This window comes from Bufo gargarizans, chromosome 5, assembly GCF_014858855.1.
Source record: "Bufo gargarizans isolate SCDJY-AF-19 chromosome 5, ASM1485885v1, whole genome shotgun sequence".
NCBI classification, from domain to species: domain Eukaryota; kingdom Metazoa; phylum Chordata; class Amphibia; order Anura; family Bufonidae; genus Bufo; species Bufo gargarizans.
The window spans coordinates 481,015,182-481,028,238 of NC_058084.1; positions in this window are offsets into that span (position 1 = coordinate 481,015,182).

Here is a 13,057-nt window from a genome sequence, read left to right on the forward strand (position 1 = left end):
TATGTGGAATCACACGTGAGGTATTGTTGAATTCTGATTGTTTTAGCAGAGGCTGGATCTACAAACGAATCACCTCTAATCATATAGGGGCAGTTCACACGATTGCAGCACGGATAACAGCCCCTGCGTGTAGAGCCGAAATATGTGCTGCAATCAATTTTGGTAGATCCAACATCTGACCTGACTAGTTTGTCTCCTAAATTGCGACTCCTGCGGAAGGAGCACAGAGGGGGGACCCTAAATTCCTCTATATTGTCAAAACCACTGGTCAATATCGCCCAGTGTTTCCTGACAATAGAGGAAACTTGAGGACTACTGATACAATAGTCCGTGACAAATGGAATCCTCGATATCTCAGTCTTGGGCCTCCTGGGGTCACTCACCATCCTTCATTCTCGTCCTAGTTTTGCTGATACTCTCAGAGATGAGCCTCCTAGGATAGCCCCTAGACTGGAACTTAGTGGCCATCTCTGATAGCCTGTGGTCCCTAACTGGGCCTCATCAACTATCCTGGCTACCCGTAGCATTTGGCTGATAGGAAGGGACTTAGGCATTGGCCGTGGGTGATGACTCTCAAACCTTACAAGAGTGGTTTTATCTGTGGGCTTCACATAGAGGTCAGTGGACAATTCATGTCCTTTAATCGAGACCTTGTCTTGGGAACAAGCATGCCCAGTCTCTGTTTGGTGCTGAGTCGCCATCTTGGATGTGGGCGGCTATGTGTCTTATGTGATAGTCTCGCGGAATGAGGAGCTTCCCAGATGAATTTATGGTCAGTATTTTCGGCACATAGCACTTTATGATATATGATCTGTTTTTATTGCATTGTAATCATGTACACTTGAAGTTTATTGTTTTCATTAATGTTTTTGTAGAAATTGATGTATAATCATGTAATCACTTTTGTCAATTATGTACGCTATATAAGCACCTGACTTTGCACTATGTATTATGGCTTGACAAAGGCGCCATGGAGTGAGCTGAAACGTTGCTGTCTTCACACGGATATTTGAGCGCTGCCTTGGCCTTTCTTTGCATATACCTAGTAGGATCAGGTCCGTGGTCTGCTTCAAGGAATTGCACCGCTTCTGGATTTGTGTGCTGCTCATCAATTTATATATATATATGTACACACATATATATATATATATATATATATATATATATATGTAAATTTTAGTTAGTACTAGTTTAGATTTTTGAATCCACACGCGTGCCATTTGTGTGCGTGGGTCCTGCACCTGCTGATGGCTGAGTACTGTCAATTACTGACTGTGTCTGCTCAGGTTTAGTGCCTTTTTTTTTTAGCCTTTTTTTCTAAATTTTTATCATTTTTTTTCACTTATCTTTTTCTCTTTTCTTTCTTTCTCTTTTTTTCTTTCTCATAAATTTTATTTTAATGAATTCATTACAAGTCCCCTCATGTGTAAAATCACTACATACACCCCCCTGACACTTTTCACTTTACATACACCAATAAAAATAAAAATGTCCAGTTCATCCCAGAGAATGTACTCCGCTGAAGAGACATACGCCATCCTTGCCTCTGAAACAGAGTCTGCAAGTGAGGGAGAAGAGGATGCCACATTCTTCTATTCCTCAACTCCTTCATCATCATCATCATCCGGTGATGAGGGACCCTCAAGGAGACGCCCCAGGAGAGATGAAGTAGCCCCCCCCCCCCCCAGTGATCCCCTATGGTCCACACCGCCTGAGGATTATGAGCCCCAAATTCCAGGCCAGATGGTCATTTTTTACTAGATTTAATTTCATTGTCACTTATCGCCCTGGGATTAAAAACGTCAAAGCAGGGGGGAGAGGGAAATTTGGAGGATCCTGGTCCGATATTGGCTGATGGAGTGGTTGTATCCGCCCTTTATCCAGAACTTGAGGCCCAGGGAGAGGCACCGGATTCCTGTCCTCCAGGGAAGTTGTTTGTCCCTTCGGAACTACGGCAGAAGGTGTTTAAGGAACATCACGGTACTGTTCTTACAGGACACCCTGGGAGCAGATCCACTGTGGATCTCATTTCCCAGAGATTTTGGTGGCCAGGGTTATGTAAATGTGTTGAGGGCTATGTGGCAGCTTGTAAGACTTGTGCGTACCCAATGTGACTCATACTCGGCCTTCAGGATCTCTACTTCCCTTGTCTATCCCATCCCGACCCTGGTCTCATTTGCCTAATTCCTCAGGGAAAACTGTGATTCTGGTGGTGGTTGACCTCTTCAGCAACATCAGGTTTACCTAATGCCAAAACTCTCGCTTAAGTGTTTGTCGATAACATCGTGAAACTACACGGCATTCCCTCTGATGTGGTGTCTGATAGAGGGACTCAATTTGTTTTCAGATTCTGGAAGGCATTCTGGACTCGTCTGGGGGTCCAATTGTCCTTCTCTTCTCTTTCATCCTCAGTCGAACGGACAAACTGAGCGCACTAACCAGAGACTGGAGACTTATTTGAGATGTTTTGTCTCTGAGAATCATCAAGAGTAGTCTTCATTTTTGTTGTTGGCCGAGTTTACCATAAATAACCGTAGACAAGAGTCCACTGATAGGTCACAGTTTTTTGGGGCATATGGGTTCCATCCGCAGTTTGGCACATTTTCTGGTACTGAGACTCGTTAATTTCTAACGATAATTTGTTTTCCCTTAGTCCTAACAGCAGCACAGATGGGGTTAACTGCCCCCCCGGGGACTGGTAGGACCGGCGGAATTTTTAATGAGCCCAAAGAATAACCAATAGAAGAACTCCAGCTCCAGCGTGTCTATACCAAGAAAAGTACTTACGGTGGGAAAATTTGTGTGCTGCTGTTAGGACTAAGAGAAAACAAATTATCGTTAGAAATTAACGATTCCCTTACGTCCTACCAGCAGCACAGATGGGGAGATAGCAAGAAGAATCCCCTAGGGAGGGTCCTCATGCCCGGCAGAAGTAAGAACTGTCTGCCCAAAGGCCAAAAACTCTGCTACCTTAGCATCTATTCTATAATAAGAGATGAAGGTTGATTCAGAGCTCCAGGAAGCCGCCTTACAGATCAACTCTAGGGGGAGAAGACTTCTCTCCACGACAGAGGTAGCTACGGCCCTAGTAGAATGGGCCCTCACAAACTCCAGAGGATCTAAGGATTGGGAGGTGAAAGCTTCCCTAATGGCTTCCTTGACCCAGCGACTAATAGTAGTTTTAGACGCCTTACAGCCTTTAGACTTACCGGAAAACAGAATGAAGAGGTTCTCATCTATCCTGAATTCTCTGGATCTATCCACATAGATCTGGAGGCATCTCAATATGTCCAGTGGATGTCTAACTGGAACATCAGAGGAGGAGGCGGAGAATAATACAGGTAGAGAAATTACCTGATTAATATTTTGGAAAGTTGAAACCTTAGGTCTGAAATAAGGTAGAAATTTTAGAAGGACTCTGTCCTGTAAATAAATAGTGTATGGGTGTAAAGCAGAGAAAGCTTGCAGCTCAGAAATTATTTTGGCTGAGGTTATGGCCAGAAGAAAGACCACCTTGAGTGATAGAAACTTAAAGCTTGCCTCCTCCAAGGGTTCAAAGGGGGGCGATGCTAACCCCTTGAGAACTACTGACAAGTCCCATTGGGGAACGGGTTTCAGTATCGTAGGCTTCAATCTTTCTGCTCCCTTAAGGAAGCATTTGATGAGCGGGTCCCGAGAATATGGTCTGTTGAGACAGGCCGAGATGGCAAAAACTTGAACCTTCAGGGTAGATGGGGAGAAACCTCTGTCTAACCCATCCTGGAGGAATTGTAAGATCGCAGAGAGGGGTGGATCTGCAGACGCCACCTGGTTGGAACTACACCATGAGGTGAAGATCCTCATGATCCGGGAGTAGGCCTTCTTGGTAGACTCTGCTCTGGAATGTGACAGGGTTCTCAGGACCGACTCGGAGAGCCCATCCACTCTGGGAAGGGACTGATCAACCTCCAGGCTGTCAGGTTGAATCTGTGCAGATCTGGGCAGAGATGAGTGTCCCACGACACCAGGGTCTGCTCTAGGGGGAGTCTCCAATATTGTCCCCGACTCATCTGAATGAGCTGGGTAAACCAGGATCTCCTGGGCCAAAATGGTATGATGGCTATTACCGAGGCCTGATCCTGATGGATTTTCATCAATACCCTCAGAATCATGGAAAAAGGAGGGAAGATGTAAGCCAGCCTGAACCTCCACGGTATTGTCAGAGCATCTATCACCAGGGGTTTTTCCTCCCTGTATAGGGAACAGAACCTCTGCCTGAAGAGGCCGGAGGTGCCATAAAGCCCAAGAGGGACTGCATCCACAGCCGCTGACATGAGCCCCAACATCTTCATGAGAGATACGGACGGAGACCCGTCGTGGGACAGAAAGGAACCTTGCCAGGTCCTGAATCTGCGCTGCTCTTTCTGACGTCAACTGGAGGGACATCTCCAGAGAGTCGACTACGAATCCTAGATAATGGATGGAAGTTGAAGGGCTCACGTTCGACTTCTGCCAGTTGATGATCCAGCCTAGGCGGAGCAGAAAGGAAATTGTGACATGAAGATGATGAGAAAGTAATGGGACCAAAGAGGCTAAAAGAAGCCAATCGTCCAGGTAAGGAGCAATAGTCAGTCCCTGGAGTCTCAGAGCTGCTACCACCGATACTACCACCTTGGTGAAAATAAGGGGGGCAAGTGAGATTCCGAAGGCGAGGGTGGCAAATTGAAAATGCCTGCGCACTCCTGAAATCTGGACCGCGATCCTGAGAAATTTCCGGGAGAAAGGATGGATCGGGATGTGGAGGTAAGCATCCTTGAGGTCCAGAGTAGCCATCACGTCCCCAGGGCTGAGGAGGTGGCTGACTGACCTTATGGTTTCCATCCGGAACCTGGTTCTCCTTACGAACCGATTGAGGAATCTCAAATCTATGATCATCTGGAGATCTCCTGTTTTCTTGGGTACAAGGAATACTGGAGAATAAATCCCTAGACCCCTTTCTCCTGTCGGTACCTCCTCCAGGGCTCCCTTGGAAATGTAATCCTGAATATAGGACTCTAGAATCTTTTGTCTGGCCGGCAAAAAACTGCGCGTGGCAATGAATCTTTCTGGGGGGAGAGAAACGAGGTCTATTACATAGCCCGTAGCTACTATGCTTTGGACCCAGGGATCTGAGATTTCCTGGTCCCATACGTGCTTGAAAAAAGAAAGACGACCCCCTACAGGGAGCTGAGGGAGGGGTACGGGAAAATCCAGAAGCGTAACAACAGGGGTAGCAGGGTTTATCCAAGAGCCTCTGAGAGGCCCATAGTCAGGAGGGTTTTGCCTCCCTGTTGGGCTTACGGGAGAGTCTAGAAAATTTTCTAGACTGCCCCCCTCACCCCAATCTCTACATCTGGCCTGCTGTCCGGATCTGCCCCCGCGATCTTGTCTACCCCGGCCCCGAAAGGGCTGCTGGGGGAGACTTTTTCCCATTTTATCCGAGAGACCCTCCATGATGGTGTCTAGTTCCGAACCGAATAAACGGTCCGGTTCGAAGGGAAGCCAACAGAGGTTATATTTGGATGCGTTATCCACATTCCAGGACTTTTTCCACAGAGGTCTCCTAGCAGCTGACACTAGAGCCATTGTCTTGGCTGCCAATTTCAGCTGTAGCTGGGACGTGTCACACAGGAAATCCATGGCCAGATTGATGGATTTAAAAGCGGCCAAGATGTCGTCTCGGGAGACACTCTGGTCTACATCAGTTTGGATCTGGTTCAGCCTAGATCTTAGGAAGGAAGAGACCTCTGTGGCCGCAACGGAGGTTGAGGCCGAAGCTGCGGCCGCCGAGTAACCCCTTCTTAGGGTGCATTCTGCCCTCCTATCTAGAGGGTCCTGCAGACTAAACCCATCGTCTGCAGGAACCAGAGTGCGCCTGGACAGTTTGGCTATCACCATGTCCACCTTAGGTATGGAACCCCATGATTCCACTAAGGGTTTAGCCATCGGAGACGTTAACTTAAATTTCCGGGTGAGGACTGGACCTTTTTCCGGCTTTTTCCATTCTGTGCGCATCACAGAAAGAAGGGTCTCATCTGCCTTACAGACCCGCTGAGTCTGGCAGGCAGGATCGGAAGACTCCCCTATGTCAACATCATGGTCCCCCGATCTGATGGACTTCAGTAGCTTCTGTGTCTTTTCGGGTGGAAAGAAACATGAAGTTGATTCCTCCTCATCCGAGGAAGCTGACCCCACAGAAAGGGGCATAGGTCTGTCAGTAGGGGCGACAACCTCCATCGGAGTCTGAGAGGGAACCGGTAACCTCTCATTTAGAAGGCGTACGACACCCTTGATGGAGTCGTCCACGTACGTCTTCGCCCACTGGTAGATGTCCTGCATTGTAGGTTCTGTAGCGGTGCCGGAATGGACCTGTAATAGGGGCAACTATCGTTAAGGGACGTGTTGCAATCATAACAGGCCAGGTGTTTCCTCTTGGCCGCAGACTTCCACTGCTGGTCTGACTCTCTAGGAGAAGCCATAGCTGAAACGAAAGAAGAAAATTAAAACATCCCTAAAAAACTAAGGGAGTATAAAACATTAGTTAGCGGCACAAACCAAAGGAGAAAAAGTCAAGCACTTTGAAAAGTTAGAAGCTGAATGGATTTCAGAAGATAGCAAAAACTCTCAACTGAAGCACAGGAGACTCTGGAGCTAGCTTGTTAAAGCAGCGCAGCCAGAGACAAACTGAAGCTATCGGGGCGCTTAAGAAGTGAACAGCTCCACCCAGGGGAGGGGCCCAGCTACCAGCCCTCCCGCAGAAGGCAGAAGGCTCTGTTACAGCCATTATTTTAAAACGTTACTGTGGTAAAGAAAGAAATATTCATTTCCTTTACTTGGCCCACCCCTCATGTGGGAACAAAACCCCGGCTGGCAAGATCTAGTTTGCTTTATCCAAAGAAAACAACATCAGCCGAGAGACCGGAAGTGACGCCGCATCCGGCTGTGCGTCACTTCCGGTCATGGCGGCGCCCATGCCATGCCGGAATCGGACATCGAGCCGACACATGCCGGAATCGAGCCGACACATCCAGGAGGGGAAAACTCAGTGAAGCAAGCACATCACCCCCAGGTATCGCTAACTCAGGCAGCTAAATGGGGGAATGGAAAAAATAAGCACATAGAATAAGCGCTTAATCTAAAGAAAAAAGACAAAGAGACCAATGAAACCATAGAGTAACGGTCTCCAACTCCCAGAGAGGGAGAGATTCGCCAGTCCACTTGTCCAAAGGACAGAAAAAAACACGGTGGGCTGGGGGGCAAACCCCTCCCTTTAAGGGAGCTGGAGTTCTTTTATTGGTTATTCTTTGGGCTCATTAAAAATTCCGCCGGTCCTACCAGTCCACGGGGGGCAGTTAACCCCATCTGTGCTGCTGGTAGGACGTAAGGGAATTCTGGTATGCCTGAAGAGGAAAGATTCTCCTCTTCGTTGTCATCTATTTGGCGGAAGATTCAAAACAAAAACAAAAATGGACAAGTATAAACGTATGGCTATGACATACATATGACAAGAGACATATGAGTGGTCCGGACCTGAGAGTGGGTGATTCTGTGTGGCTGTCCACAAGAAAAATTAAGTTGAAGGTATTCTCTTGGAAGTTAGGGCCGAGGTTTATTGGGCCATACAAGATCTCTGCCATGATTAATCCAGTTGCTTTTCGTCTTGATCTTCCGCAGGCTTTGAAAATTCATAATGTATTTCACAAGTCATTGCTGAAAAGATATGTCGAACCGTCCTCCCTGCCACCCCCTCTTGTCATGGTGGATGGTAATCTTGAGTTTCAGATTGCCAGGATAGTGAACTCACGTATTCTTCGTAGATCTCTTCAGTATCTCGTGCACTGGAAGGGTTAAGGTCCAGAGGAAAGAATGTGGGCTCCTACAAAAGACGTGAATGCCTGTCGCCTTGTGAAGACCTTTCACAGGGCGCATCCTGATAAGGTCGTCCTGGGTGTCCAGAGGTCACCCCTAGAAGGGGGGTACTGTCACAGTCCCTCCCGGGACAGAGGTGAGAAGATCGGATAGACTTGCTGCACTTGAGGCTGACAGGTCTCTCTGTTTTCCTCTTAGTATGTTGTTTGGTAGGATCTCACCTCTCCTTGGGTTCTGCTCATTATCAGTGATGAGGCTCTATTTAGGTCCGCCTCACACTGCTGACCATGCGGTTGGTATTTCCTGTTGGAGTTGCTAGAGCTTCTTCTGCTCTCCTGCTTCTTCATACATCCCAAAGCGAAGTACTAGTTGTCTTTTCCCTTTTCTGTCCGTTGTTCTCTGGTGTGTTTTGTTTCTAGGTCGCAGGGAGACGCGGGTTCCTTCATCTGGGGAGGAACCAGCTGACTCGTCTCCTGCTATCTATTCTAGGCATCGTCAGTATCAGCAGGGCCTAGGTATACGGCGTATGAGCATTTCCACCACCAGGATCTGCTCATACTGGCAGGAGTTAGGGAAAGGCCTAGGGATTACTAAGAGGTCACCATCCCTCTTCCTTAGCTTTTGAGACCTAGACTGTTGTCTATTTCTTTTGTGTGTATCTGGGGTTTTCCCCTTTCCCACTACCTGTGACACTTTCACTGCCAGCAAGGAAGTTTGGCAAAGGTTGGTAGGAATGGGCTAACTACCCTGTTCCTCCCCTCTTGGGCTGGTCCTGCTTTCTGCCAGGAGGCCATGGAGGACTCAGTCTGCAGTGCTCCAGCTCCTGTTCTAAATCAAGCCTTGAGAGGATAATAGACAGCAGAGTGACCTGCAACATTCAGCTTCTGCAGACACTGCTGTGACGTGATGGAAAATGGGTCATCACCACCAACCACTAAGCCAGTATTACCTATGTGCTGAATCACCACCAACCAACCTGCCACAATGTCCTTCCTCGTCCCTGAAGAAAATTGCAATAAAGCCTGCTACTGTATATATTTTCAAGTTCTGTGTTGCTTTAAAAGGACTTTGTTACATTCAGCTCTGGCCTCATTCTTCAGTGCTAAAACTTTCACAGCAACGGACCCCACGGAGCGACCAGGGCCGGCGCCACCCATAAGCAGAATAGGCCACCGCCCCGCCCCTTCTGTTCCTGTACTTGCCGGCCAGATGCACTGCGAGTATGAGTTTGTTCAGTCACACAGCTACGAGACCCTGGTGTATTTAAATCTCATTTAGACTGCCTCAGAGGCAAGGCATTTACCCTCACAGCTATGAAAGCTGTCTAGCTAGTTAGTTAAAAAAAAATATAAGACTTCTACTGTAGGTAACTTTGATACCTAGTGTACATCCATACACATGACATCTCCCCCAACACACCCAGCCCTGCTACATCCATACACTGTGTACTGGGGCAGCTGTCATGTGTATGGATGTACACTAGGTATCAAAGTTACCTACAGTAGAAGTCTTATATTTTTTTTTAACTAACTAGCTAGACAGCTTTCATAGCTGTGAGGTTAAATGCCTTGCCTCTGATGTGTAGAGGTTGTGAGTTCAAATCCCAGGACAAACTTTTCACTTTTTTTTTTTAATACCGGACTGTTACTTTACTGCCACGGGGGAGGGGGGCTATTGGCGCCATAAAGGGGGGGAGGAGAGAGGCACTTGATACTGGCACATTAGGGGGCAGGGGGACAGGATGGCACTATGATATTAGCACTTGGGGGGGCAACAAATGGACATGAATCATGAGGAGCAGAAATGTGAAATGATGGGGGGGGGGGGGGGGGGTCGCTAAAATGTAAATTCGCTTGTGTTGACAAAAATCCTTGACTTCGGGCGCACAATCCCGCGAGACCAGTGACCTCCAGAGGTGGGTTTCGCGGGATAAAGCGCCAAAGACACATGATCTTGACAAAAGCCAAGGCAATGTGGACCTGCCACAGCGAGGAGCAGACCCTGGTGAGCACCCCTGGCAACCACACTCTGACAACCTGCACTAGGGTGTCAGAGGCTGCAGGACAGTGACTGGCAGCAGGGTGGCACACACTTGTGTACAGGGGTCAGGGCACACCTGCTGCTTGACTAGGGGCCATAGATTCTGACTGGCACAGGGTGCCCAGCACCGGCACATGGAGCCTAATAGGTGGCACAGACTGTCTAAAGGGCTATGAGGCAGCATACTGTTTTATGTTGCCCTGGTGGCACAGGATTTCAGATAGTGACTGAATGGCGCATGGCAGTAAATAGGTGGCACTGCTCGTGTTTGGTGTGCCAACCTGCTGAACAGCGCAGAGTGATTGGCATCACTGGGATGGTACTAGGTGGCAGACAATGGCTGGATATTATATATACATGACCATAGTCAGACTGGCACAGGGTACATGACCATAGACTGGCACAGGGTACACGACCATAGTTAAATGTTACATGCAATAGGTGGCTGAAAAAGGGGCAGGTAAAGGGGTGTGCTCAATGGGTGGAGTCAAAGGGGCAGCAAAATTAGCTTTTGCCTAGGGTGGCAAAAATCCTTGCACCAGCCCTGGGAGCGACGGCCTGGGGAAGGACAATGTGACAACTATACTACATCAGAACCACTACTACCCTCTACAAAGGCTCCCACGGGGGTCTCGCTGAATAATTTGGTGCCATGAACAGGATTGGGCCTCCGTGCCTTACTACTATCGGCCTAAATTGATGTGTGAAATTCCTGGAAATTATTGCTACTGAAACTTGGAGAACTGCACCACAAGTTGTGCTCCAGCATAATAGGGGTTAATTGGCCATCTGAGTCGTGTGTCTTTAATGTCGCCAAACTGACAACAGAGCAGGAAAAGAAGGTTCCACCCAGCTGGAGGAACCCATTCACACTTGGTGGATTACTGGATGGCAGTGGTCAAGAAGACTAGGCAGAAGCATGCACAAGACGCTCACACCGACATTACTGGTTACAGTGCAATGGTTACAATAAAACGGACAAAAACCAGCACACAGACCCAGGGCGCTGGAACCAGACACCGACCCAGGGCGCTGGAACCAGACACCGACCCAGGGCGCTGGGACCAGACACCGACCCAGGGCGCTGGGACCAGACACCGACCCAGGGCGCTGGGACCAGACACCGACCCAGGGCGCTGGGACCAGACACCGACCCAGGGCGCTGGGACCAGACACCGACCCAGGGCGCTGGGACCAGACACCGACCCAGGGCGCTGGGACCAGACACCGACCCAGGGCGCTGGGACCAGACACCGACCCAGGGCGCTGGGACCAGACACCGACCCAGGGCGCTGGAACCAGACACCGACCCAGGGCGCTGGAACCAGACACCGACCCAGGGCGCTGGAACCAGACACCGACCCAGGGCGCTGGAACCAGACACCGACCCAGGGCGCTGGAACGAGACACCGACCCAGGGCGCTGGAACGAGACACCGACCCAGGGCGCTGGAACGAGACACCGACCCAGGGCGCTGGAACGAGACACCGACCCAGGGCGCTGGAACGAGACACCGACCCAGGGCGCTGGAACGAGACACCGACCCAGGGCGCTGGAACCAGACACCGACCCAGGGCGCTGGAACGAGACACCGACCCAGGGCGCTGGAACGAGACACCGACCCAGGGCGCTGGAACGAGACACAGACGCAGAATGCTGGAACCAAACACAGATGAAGAACAGGGACTAAAACACTGACACAGAACACTGGAACGCATATCATAGACTTAAAGGGGTATTCTCATCTTGCTACTTCATCCTCAATTGCTGCCAGCTAGCTGTTCACTTCCTGGTTTTCTGCTGCTAAGGCTGGGCGGGCTTAGGCAGCTAGAGTGAAGGCTGGCCACACCTCCTTATGACATCACACTGAGAGCGGAGTCCTGCCTGCTAGTTCATATGAAGAGTATGACTCATCAGTCTGGCAGCCTGCAGTGTCTGTGAAGCCCCTCCCCCTGCTGGGCAATCAGAGAGCCATGTGAAGTGAGCTCAGTGCAGGGGCGTAGCTATAGGGGGTGCAGAGGTAGCAGTCGCTACCGGGCCCAGGAGCCTGAGGGGCCCCAAAGACCCTTGTACCACATGAGAAGACACCTGTTTTATAGAAGGTGCATGCTGGTCAAGTTACACCTCTGGCTGGAGGGAAGGTGTTAGGTCAAGAATTTGGCAGGAGGGGAGGGTGCAGTTTCAATTTTTGCCTCAGGCAGCAGGAAGGCAATGTGCTTCCCTGCCCCTGGCCACAAAGCAATGATGGAAGGGGGCCCAAGCTGAACTCTTGCACCAGGGCCCATAAACCTTTAGCTACGCCCCTGGCTCAGTGCACAGTAACACGTGGCGGTCATGCAGTTTTACACACAAAATCTCTGATCTTTTACAAACCCATTCTGTGCATCAAAAACTATAATTCCAGATTATACATTAGCTCAAAAGCTTGACCAACCCCACCCACCAGCACTGATGCAGATTCGCTTCCATTACAGCTGTACTCCAGTTATGTATAAACCTTACACTATGTATCTTTATAGATGCATATACAGCTCAGCTACATGTGTCTTCTCCAGTCCCCTAACATCACTTTGGCTGAATGGCTTCCTATACAGCCCTGCTACATCTTTATTCTACTCCCCCGCTAGCACTGGGTCTGAAAAGTTACATATACAGCTCTGCTACATCTGTCTATCTCTTCAACCAGCACTGTGTCAGAACAGCCGCATATACAGCTCTGCTACATCAGTTTCTCTCTTCCACCAGCATTGATGCTGATCCGCAACATATACAGCCCTGCTACATCAGTTTCTCTCCTCCCCTAGCATTGATGCTGACCCGCCACATATACAGCTCTGCTACATCAGTTTCTCTCTTCCACCAGCATTGATGCTGACCCGACACACATACAGTTCTGCTACATCTGTCTATTCCCTTCCCCACTAGAACTATGGCTGAACAGCAGCATATGCAGCTCTGCTACATCCATCAGCCCCCACATGCCTCAAAAAGCCCCCATCAGCCTCAAATAGCCCCCCATATGCCTCAAACAGCCCCATCAGCCTCAAATAGCCCCCCATATGCCTCAAACAGCCCCATATGCCTCAATCAACCCCATATGCCTCAAACAGCCCCCATATGCCTCAAACAG